The sequence below is a fragment of the Xyrauchen texanus genome, chromosome 14 (genome assembly GCF_025860055.1).
Source record: "Xyrauchen texanus isolate HMW12.3.18 chromosome 14, RBS_HiC_50CHRs, whole genome shotgun sequence".
Classification (NCBI taxonomy): Eukaryota; Metazoa; Chordata; class Actinopteri; order Cypriniformes; family Catostomidae; genus Xyrauchen; species Xyrauchen texanus.
In genome coordinates this window covers 7,420,332-7,432,408 of record NC_068289.1, presented here as the reverse complement: position 1 = coordinate 7,432,408, position 12,077 = coordinate 7,420,332, and positions in this window count along the sequence as shown.

Sequence of the window (12,077 nt, the reverse complement as noted above, 5' to 3'; positions counted from 1 at the left end):
ATATACAAATATATATATATATATATATACAATCCTGCGGCTGCATGTGACTTTTTCCTTTATCTTTCATTCCCGATCCTGTGGCTTCTTGTGACTTCTTCCATCTATGGTTGTTACATTATGACCTCAGTCACAATAACAATTGTAAGTGTAATTATATACACTTTATTTGGAACATGATCCTGATAAAGTGCCAGACATGGTCTTCTGCTGTTGACCCCATTGCCTCAAGATTTGACATGTTCATATCATTCTGAGATGCTATTCTGCACACTAAAATTGTACACAGCGGTTATCTGAGTTACCGTAGCCTTTCTGTCATCTCAAACCAGTCTGGCCATTCTCAGTTGACCTCTCTCATCAACAAGGCATTTCCGTCTGCAGAACTGCTACTCACTGGATGTTTTTTGTTTTTGGTACCACTCCGAGTAAACTCTAGATACTGTTGTGCATGAAAATCCCAAGAGATCAGCAGATACAGAAAACTCAAACCACCACTTCTGGCACCAACAATCACTTAATTACTGAGATCACATTTTTTCCCATTCTAATGGCTGATGTGAACGTTAACTGAAGCTCCTGACCCTTATCTGCATGATTTTATTCATTGCACTGCTGCCACACAATTGGCTGATTAGATGATCACATCTAAGTTGCAAGTAGGTGTTAAAGTGCTCAGTGAATGTATTTGCAACTTACATTTAACAGGGCCATTGCCATTGATTTCAAAGTAAATAGAAAAGTGTTCTTTAAAGCTTTTTCAGTTGTTAGACTCCTCCGTTACTATTATTGTTAGTGCTGGATCTTTTAAAGTGGTGAATGGAGAGCCGCTCTCACGAACGCCGGTGAAGATTCCTCAATCGGCCACCCGTGGTCTCCCTCGCCTGAGTATTAACATTGGACTACAATTCCCAGTGCCCACATACCTGGTCTGATTACCACCCACCTGTTCCACATTACTTAGACTACTTAAGCCCTGTATGTTTGTTCACTCTTTGCGAAGTCTTGTTTGCCCTGTCTACATCTCTGAGTGTTTATTCATTCCCTGTATTATCCTACCCGTGTGTAAAGGGATCAATGGAAAGGAGGAGGCGAGAACCGGCTTTTCAACATAAATAATATTTTAATAATAAACTGAAGCACACAAACATAAAGACACACATGACGGACATGTCCGTAAACTCACTCTCTCTCTCTCTCTCCCGCACGATCCTCTGCAGTTGACCTTTATCCCTCACGGAGGCTGGATTAGCCTAATACGGGACCGGGTGTGTAGGATCACGAGCCCTGTCTGCCGGCAGGTCATCCCCGTCTACCTGGACGAGGGAGGGGACAAGGTGAGGGAAACAGAAATAATTAAACTGAGGGGGTACTTCCTGTAACAGTGTAGTACCCCCCAAAAAACACTGTAAAATTTAAAAGAGAGGGAAAAGGCCAACGCAGAGCAGCAGTGAGAGAGAGAGAGAGAGAGAGAGAGGGAGGAGAGAGAGAGATGAAAAGAAAAAAAAACCTTACTCGCCAGTTCTCCGATACGCCGTAGCTTGTTCCTCGGCCACACCTCCACACTCTATCGGACGACAGCCATGCCTCTCTGGGCGGATCAGAGGCAGACTTCCAGCCCCTGGCAGATGGAACGCCCTGCCACGTTCTCGGGGAACAGAAGGGGTCTCCCCCGCCCCTGGCAGCGGTTCTCCCACTCCAGGCGGTCGGCAGCGAGCCCCTCCCCACTTGCAGTCAGCGGTCTCAAACCCCGCCGCGTTTCATCGGCCCTGACCGCTCCAGGCGGTCAGCTACGAGCAAGGAGCCCCTTCTTCCCTCTCGGTCGGCGGCCATCATACTCTTCCAGGCGTGGCTCCTCATCCCCCGGCAGATGACTGCGCCTGCATCGTTGGGATGGACGGTTGTGGCAAGAACCTTACTACGGCGTATCCCTCCTCCTTCCCGAGTTTCGGCACCAGTGAAAAGGGATCAATGGAAAGGAGGAGGCGAGAACCGTCTTTTCAACATAAATAATATTTTAATAATAAACTGAAGTACACAAACATAAACACACACATGACGGACATGTCCGTAAACTCTCTCTCTCCTGCACGATCCTCTGCAGTTGACCTTTATCCCTCACGGAGGCTTGATTAGCCTAATACGGGACCGGGTGTGTAGGATCACGACCCGACCCCACCCTCCACCCTGCCACACCGTGTTTGAACTTGTCTTGTATTACCTCTTATGATCGTTTGCTGCCTACCTATAACTGACTTTGCCTGGACTACTTCTATTGATGTTTATTGCCTATCCCGATCTCCTGCCTGTTTACCTCATCTCTGCTCTACCACTGATATTGTTGATTGCCCTGATTATTTGACCTTTGCTTGTCTGTACACTGAACTTGTTGTATTGAATAAACCGCATATGGATCCTTCTCATCTGACAGCATGCTCTTTGTTTTACAGTATGTGCTTTTGTAGTGACACTAATCACTGCAGTCAGATCGATGATGCTTTAATAAATACTTGCAGTAGAAAAAGGCCCAACAAAATATTGCATGATGTCAACTGGATGCTGTGCACCAAAGATATAACATATCTAACATGTATTGAATGTGGACTCGCATCGTCTAGCGCGTCTAAAACATTGATCCAAGTAATTTGTTTATTTACAATAAAGGAAAAGGCGAACAAAACAAAAAACATCTGGAGGGTGAAAGCCTAAAATAATAAACAAAACAGAGCTAACTGGAGGCAAAACTCCTACCTGGCATTTAAACAAAATATTCAAGAATCAAAGTTTTGCCTCCCTCACTGGCCATACACAGGAGAACAGTATTTAATAAATAAAAGAGCACGACTTTCCTACAAACATTATCAGATAAGGCAATTTAATTTCAATATTACTACAATACAACTTTAGCACCTTTAAACAACAGCTTGTACAACAATTTGCAGTTAAACTCTCAACAAGTTATTTTAACATATTTGAGATGGGAGAGTGGAATCAGAAAATGATGCTTTCCAGCAACATCAACCCGGGCACCTTGTTTTAGTAATCTCAACTGATAGTGGTGTGAGAGAGAATAAGAACGAGAGAACGAGAACAAACAAATATGTTTGAAGCTACAACAAAAGGTAATATATTACAACAGAAAAACTACCTGAGATCGGTTAAGGGTAAAACAATGATAGCAAAATTACAGCAAAGCTTTTGATAATATCCCGCCATCCCCAAGAAGCAGCATCATTTAAGTAAGTTAATTCATTATTGGGCATTGGAAACCAAATAATGCCAGAGACTTTTGCATCCACTGGACTTACCTGAACTTGGCCAACCTGTTTACCCAGGTAGGTGACTGTAGCTTTAGCGAGTTAACATTTGGGCAAATTCTAAGTCAAAGAGGCGCTTGCAAACTGAGTAAACAGCACTTAGCATTTCTACATGTTCTTCCTAAATGGAAGAATCGACAACGACATCATCCAAATATGCTTTGCACTTCTACACTCTACACAAGCTTGTCTGGATAAAGCCCCGTGTACACAAGCAGAGACTTCCAGCGACAAAGCAACCTCATCTCATTCATTTTCAATGAGAGCTGGCGACTTCTGGTGACACGAGCAACAGCAACCTCTGGCGATAAGATGTGGGAATGGTGAGCGACAAAGTTGATGCTAATGAGGAGCCACTTTCGGGAGTGATTACCAATAGGAGGGAAGACAGGAGTGGTGGTGGTGTAGTGGCCTAAGCACATAACTGGTAATCTGGTAATCAGAATTACACTGGTTTGAACCCCACAGCCACCACCACTGTGTCCTTGAGCAAGGCACTTAACTCCAGGTTGCTCCAGGGGGATTGTCCCTGTAATAAGGGCTCTGTAAGTCGCTTTGGATAAAAGCGTCTGCCAAAAGCATAAATGTAAATGTAAGACAGTGTTCACCGGAGTTCACATCAACCTTCACCTTTAAGATAATGGCACTGATTGCAGACTAGACAGAGCAGCGTTGTCATGTTTCTGTGAGCGATTTCACTGTTCTATGATTTATTTGTAATTGCACGCATGGATATAATGAAAAATGAAAGCAACTGATTGCCAGTCTGAGTGATTCATCTTCTATTAATGATATGATGCAATTACCACTGCTTCAGATCATATAAAACACTCTCCCCTGCAGAATGTGCATTTTAGGGACAAGAAAAAGGATAATTGTCAAATTAGAAATAAATCTTAATTTTACAGACAGTACATCTCATATTTGATCATATTTCCAAAATACATGGCTATGTGTGCATTCCAGCACAGTGAGAGTGGCAGCAGTAGAAATGCCCACTGGTGACTTCATAGTACAGAGATTAGCTTCATCAAGTGATAAAGTCCCTGCATGTGTGTTCGTGGTTTAATGCACTGAAAGGTAGCGGGGGCATTGTGCATACTAAAAGGCCATAATAGAGTAATGCAGGAAGTCAACATGCATAATCAAAGCCAATATTTCAGATGCATGAGAGGTAAGAGGAACTTGCCAGTATCCTTTTAAAATGTCTTGCTTTGTCACAATTTTCGCAGAAACTCTGTAAGTGAAAGTGTGAATGAGTCAGGCTTCGTAACTGAATTAACTCTGCGATAGTCAGTGCAGAACCATAAGGATGAATCAGACCTAGGCCATAACCATGTCTTGAACATTGGGGGTGACCAAACCATTTTGGGGGTGGGGGTTCAGAGGTGTAATCGGTCCTTTAAAATAGTAAATGTGGTAAATGCAATAATTTTCTGAATAAAGCTTTAAATCCGTAATTTAAAAAAACAAAAATGCTCTTCAATGGGCTACAACTATTTGGAATCAAAATTAACCAGTTACCCAATCCATTACCGCCTTCCTTTCCCACTTCAAAGAGGTTTTCTCTCACCTCACAGGACTTTCTAATGAGGAGAATAGCTTCATCGCATTAGGCAGGGGAAAATATCTATTTCTGATTATGCAATCTCCTTTCGCACCCTTGCAGCAGCCAGTGGATGAATGAGACCACTCTACTTACCTCCTATCACCAAGGACTCAACACTACAGTCAAACGTCTACTAGCGGTCAACAATAACACTATGGGTCTGGAAAGATTCATACAACTTTCCATCCAAGTTGCTCATCAGCTGCAGACCTATGGTATGGAAGTCCTGCCCAAAGCAGAATCACTGTTATCCCCCTCATTCCCCACCACTTCCTCTGATGAACCCATACAAATAGACTCCTCATGTCTCAGTACTACAGAATGTCAATGTTGTATTCAGAACAGGCTCTGCATGTACTGTGGAACTGATGACCATCTTCTCCCTAACTCCTCCATTCGTCCTCCTCGTGTGCTGGTGAGTTCAGTCAGTTGTAAGCCCACCATTCATTCTCCATGGAGTACTTCAGTGAATATCACTGCAAACTCACTCTTCCTCACCATAGAGGCCCTCATCAATTCAGGATTGGTGGGCAACTTCATCTCCAGATCTCTTTGTAAACAACTCAAGATCCCAACCATCACCTGCTCCACAGCACTCCCCAACCACTCGGTAGTGGGTCAACCATAGGGAAAATGTATCATAACTCATCGACCCAAACCCATCCTCCTACAAGTAGGTGCCTGGGCTACACATCAGAAATTGTCTTTGGAAGACCTTGGCTGGTGCAACACTCTCCCACAGTGTCCTGGGTATCCGGGGAGATCCTAACTTGGGGTGAACATTTTTTCCACAGATGCCTGGCCTTATCTCGTCCTCACTATCCTCCTTGCTGGGATACAGACACCCAGGGATAGCTCAGACCCTCTCGCTAGTCCGTAATCTATACTGGTGGTCTCAGATGACACGGGAATTCCAAAGGTTCATGTAATCTTGCCCCGACTGCACCATGTCTAAAACTCCTCAACACCTTCCAGCTGGGAAGCTTCTGCCTCTACCCATTCCTCAGCACCCCTGGTCACACCTGTCTTCTCCTACAGAGCCTGATGGGGTGAGTTATCCCCCACCACCACTGCTCCTGAAGCATAGCCCTGCGTATGCAGTTTGGGAAATTCTGGGCTCCTGACACCTAGGGGGTCGTCTCGAGTATCTTGTTGACTGGGAAGGTTACAGACCAGAGGAAAGGTCTTGGGTGGGTCGAGATGACATCCTGGATCCATCTTCAACACAGATCAGCCAATCATCCAGTTCTGGAGAAGAACGGGGGGAGGGGGTTGGGGTAATGTCACTCCCAGTCATGCTCTCCACCTCCTACCATTCTCCGCTCCCAAATCACCAGAGTTCTAATCAGTCTCTCCTGCAATCAATGAACAACTCATTATGAACAATGTGTATATATATATATATATATAAATACTCATCTCTAATCACACATCATTGTCAAGTCTCACCTTGGACTATTCACAACCACTCTGCTCCCATGCAGTGTTTCCCTCTTCATCCTATGGTATTCGCCTGGTTTATTTCTACAGTTTATATACTTGGATACTCACCTTTGTTACTTACCTGTTGGAACACCATACTGCCATTCTCTGTTTTACTGCTGATATCTCTGCTTACCTGTATCTGCTGTATTCATCTGCTCATTAAATCCTCCTGCATCTGGGTTCAACTGTACATTGTTGTGAGTGCATTCCTAACACTTCAAGAATCCTAACACTGCACTCTTCCATACAAAAACAGTTCAAATTGAGCACTTCTATCAAGGTCCAAAGAGGGAAAGAAATCATCATGAAAATACCATAAAAGTAGTCCAAACATCACTAAGCTTTTATATATCCCCAGAATGCTTGAAAGAAAGTGCACAAGTCATATGGACTACTGTTGCGATTTATATTTTGATTGCAATACATTTTGTTTCGTCAGGGTACACAGTTTCTTTTCAAAACTTGATCCGACACTGAATGCTCAAACTGCCTAATTTACACTTAGAAAACTCCTGAAGTTGCTATAACAATGCAAAAAAAACACTTACCAGTTTGCTTGAAAATCAGTCCTCCTTTCCTGTTTAATTAATTAATCGCATGATCATACAGAACATCTCAGGTTTTTAAATCCATAAGGATCTCTTTCTCAATGGCAATAACAACAGTGACAGCCTACTGGTTTGCAAGATTTCGCGCTCTTCGCTTTGAAATTACATTCATCAGTTAAAGCATGACTGCGTCACTAAAGGCCAGTTAGATGGCCTGGACTGGGACATCAGCAGGTTAAAATGAGTGTGCAACACTTTTGTGATCAAACTGAATCTTCATCACAGCTTGTGAGGTTGCCAAGTTTGCCTTTGCCACCTCAGAAACTTGACAAAGACATTTGTGAAAAAAGTTCACATATTCTGACACAGAAGTGAGTGAAGAGTCTGTGAGAAGCTGTTCGCTTAGTTGTTTTAGAGGACTTCGAACAGTATGACCAAATCATAGTTTGGCTGAGCTGAAACCAAAGGACTCCTGAACCGTTTATCTTATCGCAAAGAGAAGCAAGGGAGTCTATAGGCCCAGTCTTTACCAGTTTTAACACAATGAGCATGTAACTTAGACATGAGCATTTTGTGAAACCTCTCCAGAGCTTCCTGAGATTGGGGGTGAATGATAGGCGCAAGACATTTGGTGAGTTATTCCCTTCAAAACCTCTGTGAAAAATTTAGAGGTTAAATTTGTGCCCTGATCTGTTTGAATTATACTGATTATGCTAAATGTAATGAGCTCCTTAGCGATGGTCTTCGCTTTAAGATTGCCCTGTGGTATTGCCATGGGGAAGCACGAATACAGCATAAGAATATACTGATAACCATATTTCAATCAAGGGAGCAGGCCAGCACAATCAAAAATGTGTCATTCAAATGGCTCCACCATAACTGGAATAGGTTGCAAGGGGGCTGTTTGAATGACTAGGTTCGGCTAAATTTGACATGCATGGCATGAGTGACAGTAATTTGAGGAAGCTGTTCTTAGGCTAGGGCAATATACAGATTTAGCATAGAGCCCTAATGGTGCAGGCTGAAAGGCTCTTTGAACTTGTTATTTATTCTCTGATCGGCAAACTCACATGTGATGTCAATTGGCTCACATGATGTAAGCTCATAGGTCCACTGACATGTAATCAGGTAGCCAATCATTTCATGTTATCTCTCTTTGCCTAACATTTAAATTGCTCAGTTTTGCAGATAAGCTGGTTTCACTGCAGAATGCGGCAAGAAATGTTCTTACCTTTTTCTCCACATTAACATGCTAAATCTTTCTGATAGATGTCATGACTGAAACAAATAAAACAATTATTTGAATAAAGCCAGTTATTTTAGATGTTACCACATGAAGCTATATTTTAGGTTAACGGACAAAGCATTATTAACAGTATGGGAAGGGATATAATGGCCATTATAAAGTATATCCAGGCACAATATTCTACACAAATTCCCCCTATAAAATTCTGACTCTATTTGGACCCTTGCATGCAGGAAGACAAGTAAATAATGTAATTCCTTACACAGCAAATATATTTAAATACATTTCATATAAAATGTAAAAGCAAACAATTACCTCGTAAATTCTGTAAATAATATAGGAGCTTCCTAACAGTATGATAGGTCTGACTTTTTTTATTTTGAAAACAAGAGAATTTTATATTTAATTTCATCACTGAGAAGATTTACCTACAAACTTAGTAGCACCAAACATCACAAGCAGCCTCAAGAATGGACAATGGAGAGTGGTTGTATAACACTTTTCCTTTAGCAGAATATTGCATTAGAGATCGCTATGTTTGCTCAAAGGGGAAAGTGAGAGCTAGAAATAACGCACTTGCGTGCATGGATACCAAATTGCACAAAAATTGGTATAACATTAGGCAGAACATTTCCAATTTGCACAAGTATAAATCTCAAATTGGGGGTGTTGTGTCTCTTATCTGGCAACCCTGAGCATGTCAAACATTGTGGAGGTGCGTTAGGTCCAAATGCAAGATAACTGAAATATCCAATCAAAAAAAAATATATATATTTTAGGATAAATGAGCCGCAGGCCACATTAAACCATGTGGAGGGCCGGCCCTTGGGCCGTAAGTTGTCCAGGTCTGCCTTAAAATTCTTGGTTGTGAAAAAGTGTATCTTTTACAATAAAGCCTTTTATGACTCACCATAAAATGCTGTACTGAAATACTCAATCATTTACTTAAAAAGACATCATGTTGCAAGAACATGTAGAAACAGGCATGCAATACTTCCCTCATGTAAACTAGATTTCATGATGATTTAGTGTATACTAGAGTTAAATTACCCGCTCTTGATAAACATCTATTTATACCCATCATTTAGGAAATAATATATGTAGGAATCCAGAAATCACTTTATTTTCTGTGAAGTCACAATGTACAAACAGTACAGATGTCTCCCAATTAAGATACATACAAACACACACACACACACACACACACACATATGTGAAATGGGTGATCCTCTTTGGATAGTTTGTTGGTTTATGTTACTTCTATTAGGGGAATTGTAAAATTAGCACAGTCCTCTGAGAAGCAGGCTGACACCTAAAAGTTTGTTTACAAATGGCGGCCATGAATGAATGTTTTTCAAAGTTTTTTGCATCATAATATTGGTTTTCTTTCTGACATTCATTCGGGATCTCACAAAGAGTACGACTCAGGCCTGACCGATTGCGGACCTCATCATTGACAGACTTATCTGTGCAGTCCTGTTGCTGCCTCATTCTCACACTCTTCCCCATGGAAGATTTTGGAAGCTGTCCTTAGCATAAGCATTTGAGGATTACTGCTTAACAGTTTGTTGACGAAGCTGCTAGGTAACATCTGAACACAATTTCCACTGTGTTTTTATTGAGTGGCTGTTCAATTCGTTTTGTGTACTAAAAGAGATCAAACTAATGCATTGAGGTGAGTTTTCTCTTTTTTAAATGAAAAAGAACTTTTAGCACTTTTGTGGACTCGAAAGCTCTGTTTGGTGCCAATGTGTCAGCTATGCGCCAACAGTGTGATACTCGAAAGATGGAGGGAGAGGCATTTGAAGTTTGTCTCCCAAGAAAGCACACTCCACGATCTTATCAGCCGAACCGAGGAGGTTTCAGGCCCTCCGAGAAAGGAGGACAGTCTGTTTACCAGCCTTCTCTCTTGTCATGCCTCAGTAACTTGGTAAAATGGCTCTGCGATTGTTTCTGAGATTGTGGGAAATTGAGCAGTCAGGAGTGAACAGTCAAAATGAATATTTGTATTACTCTTTCAGTGTCACACAGAATTTTTACAAAAAGGGCTCTTGGTGGCCAAAATACACAAACGAGTCATTGGGGTTTCACACTGCTAAGGCACATGCAGCCAACATTCTCTGATGCTCTGGCTTGCCTTATCAGGTCTCCCTCCACCATCACTATAACCCAGGGGATAAGCCTTACCACTCTCCCTCTCCCGCAGACAGACACATGACCACGCCCCCATGACACAGGCTCCAAAACAGAAAACAGGCCACTCTAAACCCCAACAGTCCTCTGCAGCCACAGCAGCAAAGCAACTTCCCGCCAACCCTCAGGGTAGGAAGAAGAGCCGGGCGATCTGAGGTCATTCAGATTCACTAGGAAGGGTCTGGAGATAACACCTAGAGCTTCACTATTCCAGTCCCTCATGAGACAGACACCTTTCTCCCTCCTGCAGGGAAACTGAAAAAGATATGTCTATAAATATGGTTTAAACAGCGAAAAGTTAATTTTATTCCACTGTTAATTGTGCGTGGAGTGGTGGAATAGGTTCCTTTAGTGTCCCCTACAAGTTCTCTTCCCCCTCCACCCACGGGGTTTGTTCTGATGGCAAAAGAGAAAGTTTGCACAAGCAGTCATATAACAAGAATAAATTGCTCTATGCCGCATCCAGGCAGAGGGCTGAGTGGTGTAAGAAAATGGACACACAATACTAAAATCATTAAACATATCTATCATTCATGGGCTGCTATCGCAGCTGCCCTCTTTGCCACTAGATGGCAACACCATCCCACTAGTGAGCAGAGATGGCAGAGGCACAGTTCATGACTGAGGTTTAAACACAGTAGAGAGGGACTACAGGCTTCAATTCACTGTAAAGCTACCTCTTTTCAACGGAGTGGTCATGTCAGCAGTTCAGGGGGAGTCAGCTTGGATATTAGAGGAAGAAACAACCTCTTTACTGAGAAATGGAGTTATAAGAATGATACCATTGGAAGAACGCCATCAGGGTTTTTATTCCTGGTACTTTATTATTCCAAAAAGGGGGGGAGGTCTCAATCCCTTTTTAGATTTACGGACCCTCAATAAACACCTCAGAAGCATAGCATTGGCTTATCTAGACAATTTGCACGTATTGGTGCCATCTCAGTGGCAAGTGGAGAGAAATACGAAAATGCTAGCTACATATTTGGAGAGCTTGGGATTTCGGTGGAGTACATTAAAGAATTCTATACCTACATCTCCCTTTTTCAACAGGGGAGATCAGTTTCTCTCAAGACGTGCCTCCGACTGTTGGGCTTGATGGCCTCAAGAGTGGGAGTAATCCCCCTAGGAAATTTGCAAATGAGGGAAATTCAGAACTGTACAGCACCACTGTGCTAGGTCCGTTAGCGCTGTCTCAGTAGCAGAGTAATCGTTTCATCAGAATGTCCCGTATTTTCCCAGGACAGTGTGGCAATTGGGATAGATTTTAATGAGAAAAGTGGTGATGACTGACTCTTCTCTCACAGGCTGGGGCACTGTGATTGATGGCAGAACAATGAGAGGTGTCTGGATTCTGGCAATGAGGGAAAAGCACATACATTTTCTGGAGCTGCTGACAGTGCTTCTAGCTCTCAGACATTTTGTGAATTTTCTCCAGAATCATTACATGTTGATTCGGACAGACAACATGACAGTGATAGCCTATATAAATTGGCAAGGGGAATCCGCTTGTGCTAGCTTCACAGCTTGGCAGAGAAACTGATTGTGTGGAGCAGCATGAACCTGTTTTCAATATGCACAACGCATGTGTGGCGGCAGGGTTGTGGTCGAGCATATCTCCAGATAGAGAGAAAGCGGTAAATGTGCACACACCTTAGCACTATAATGTCTATCACCTGTTT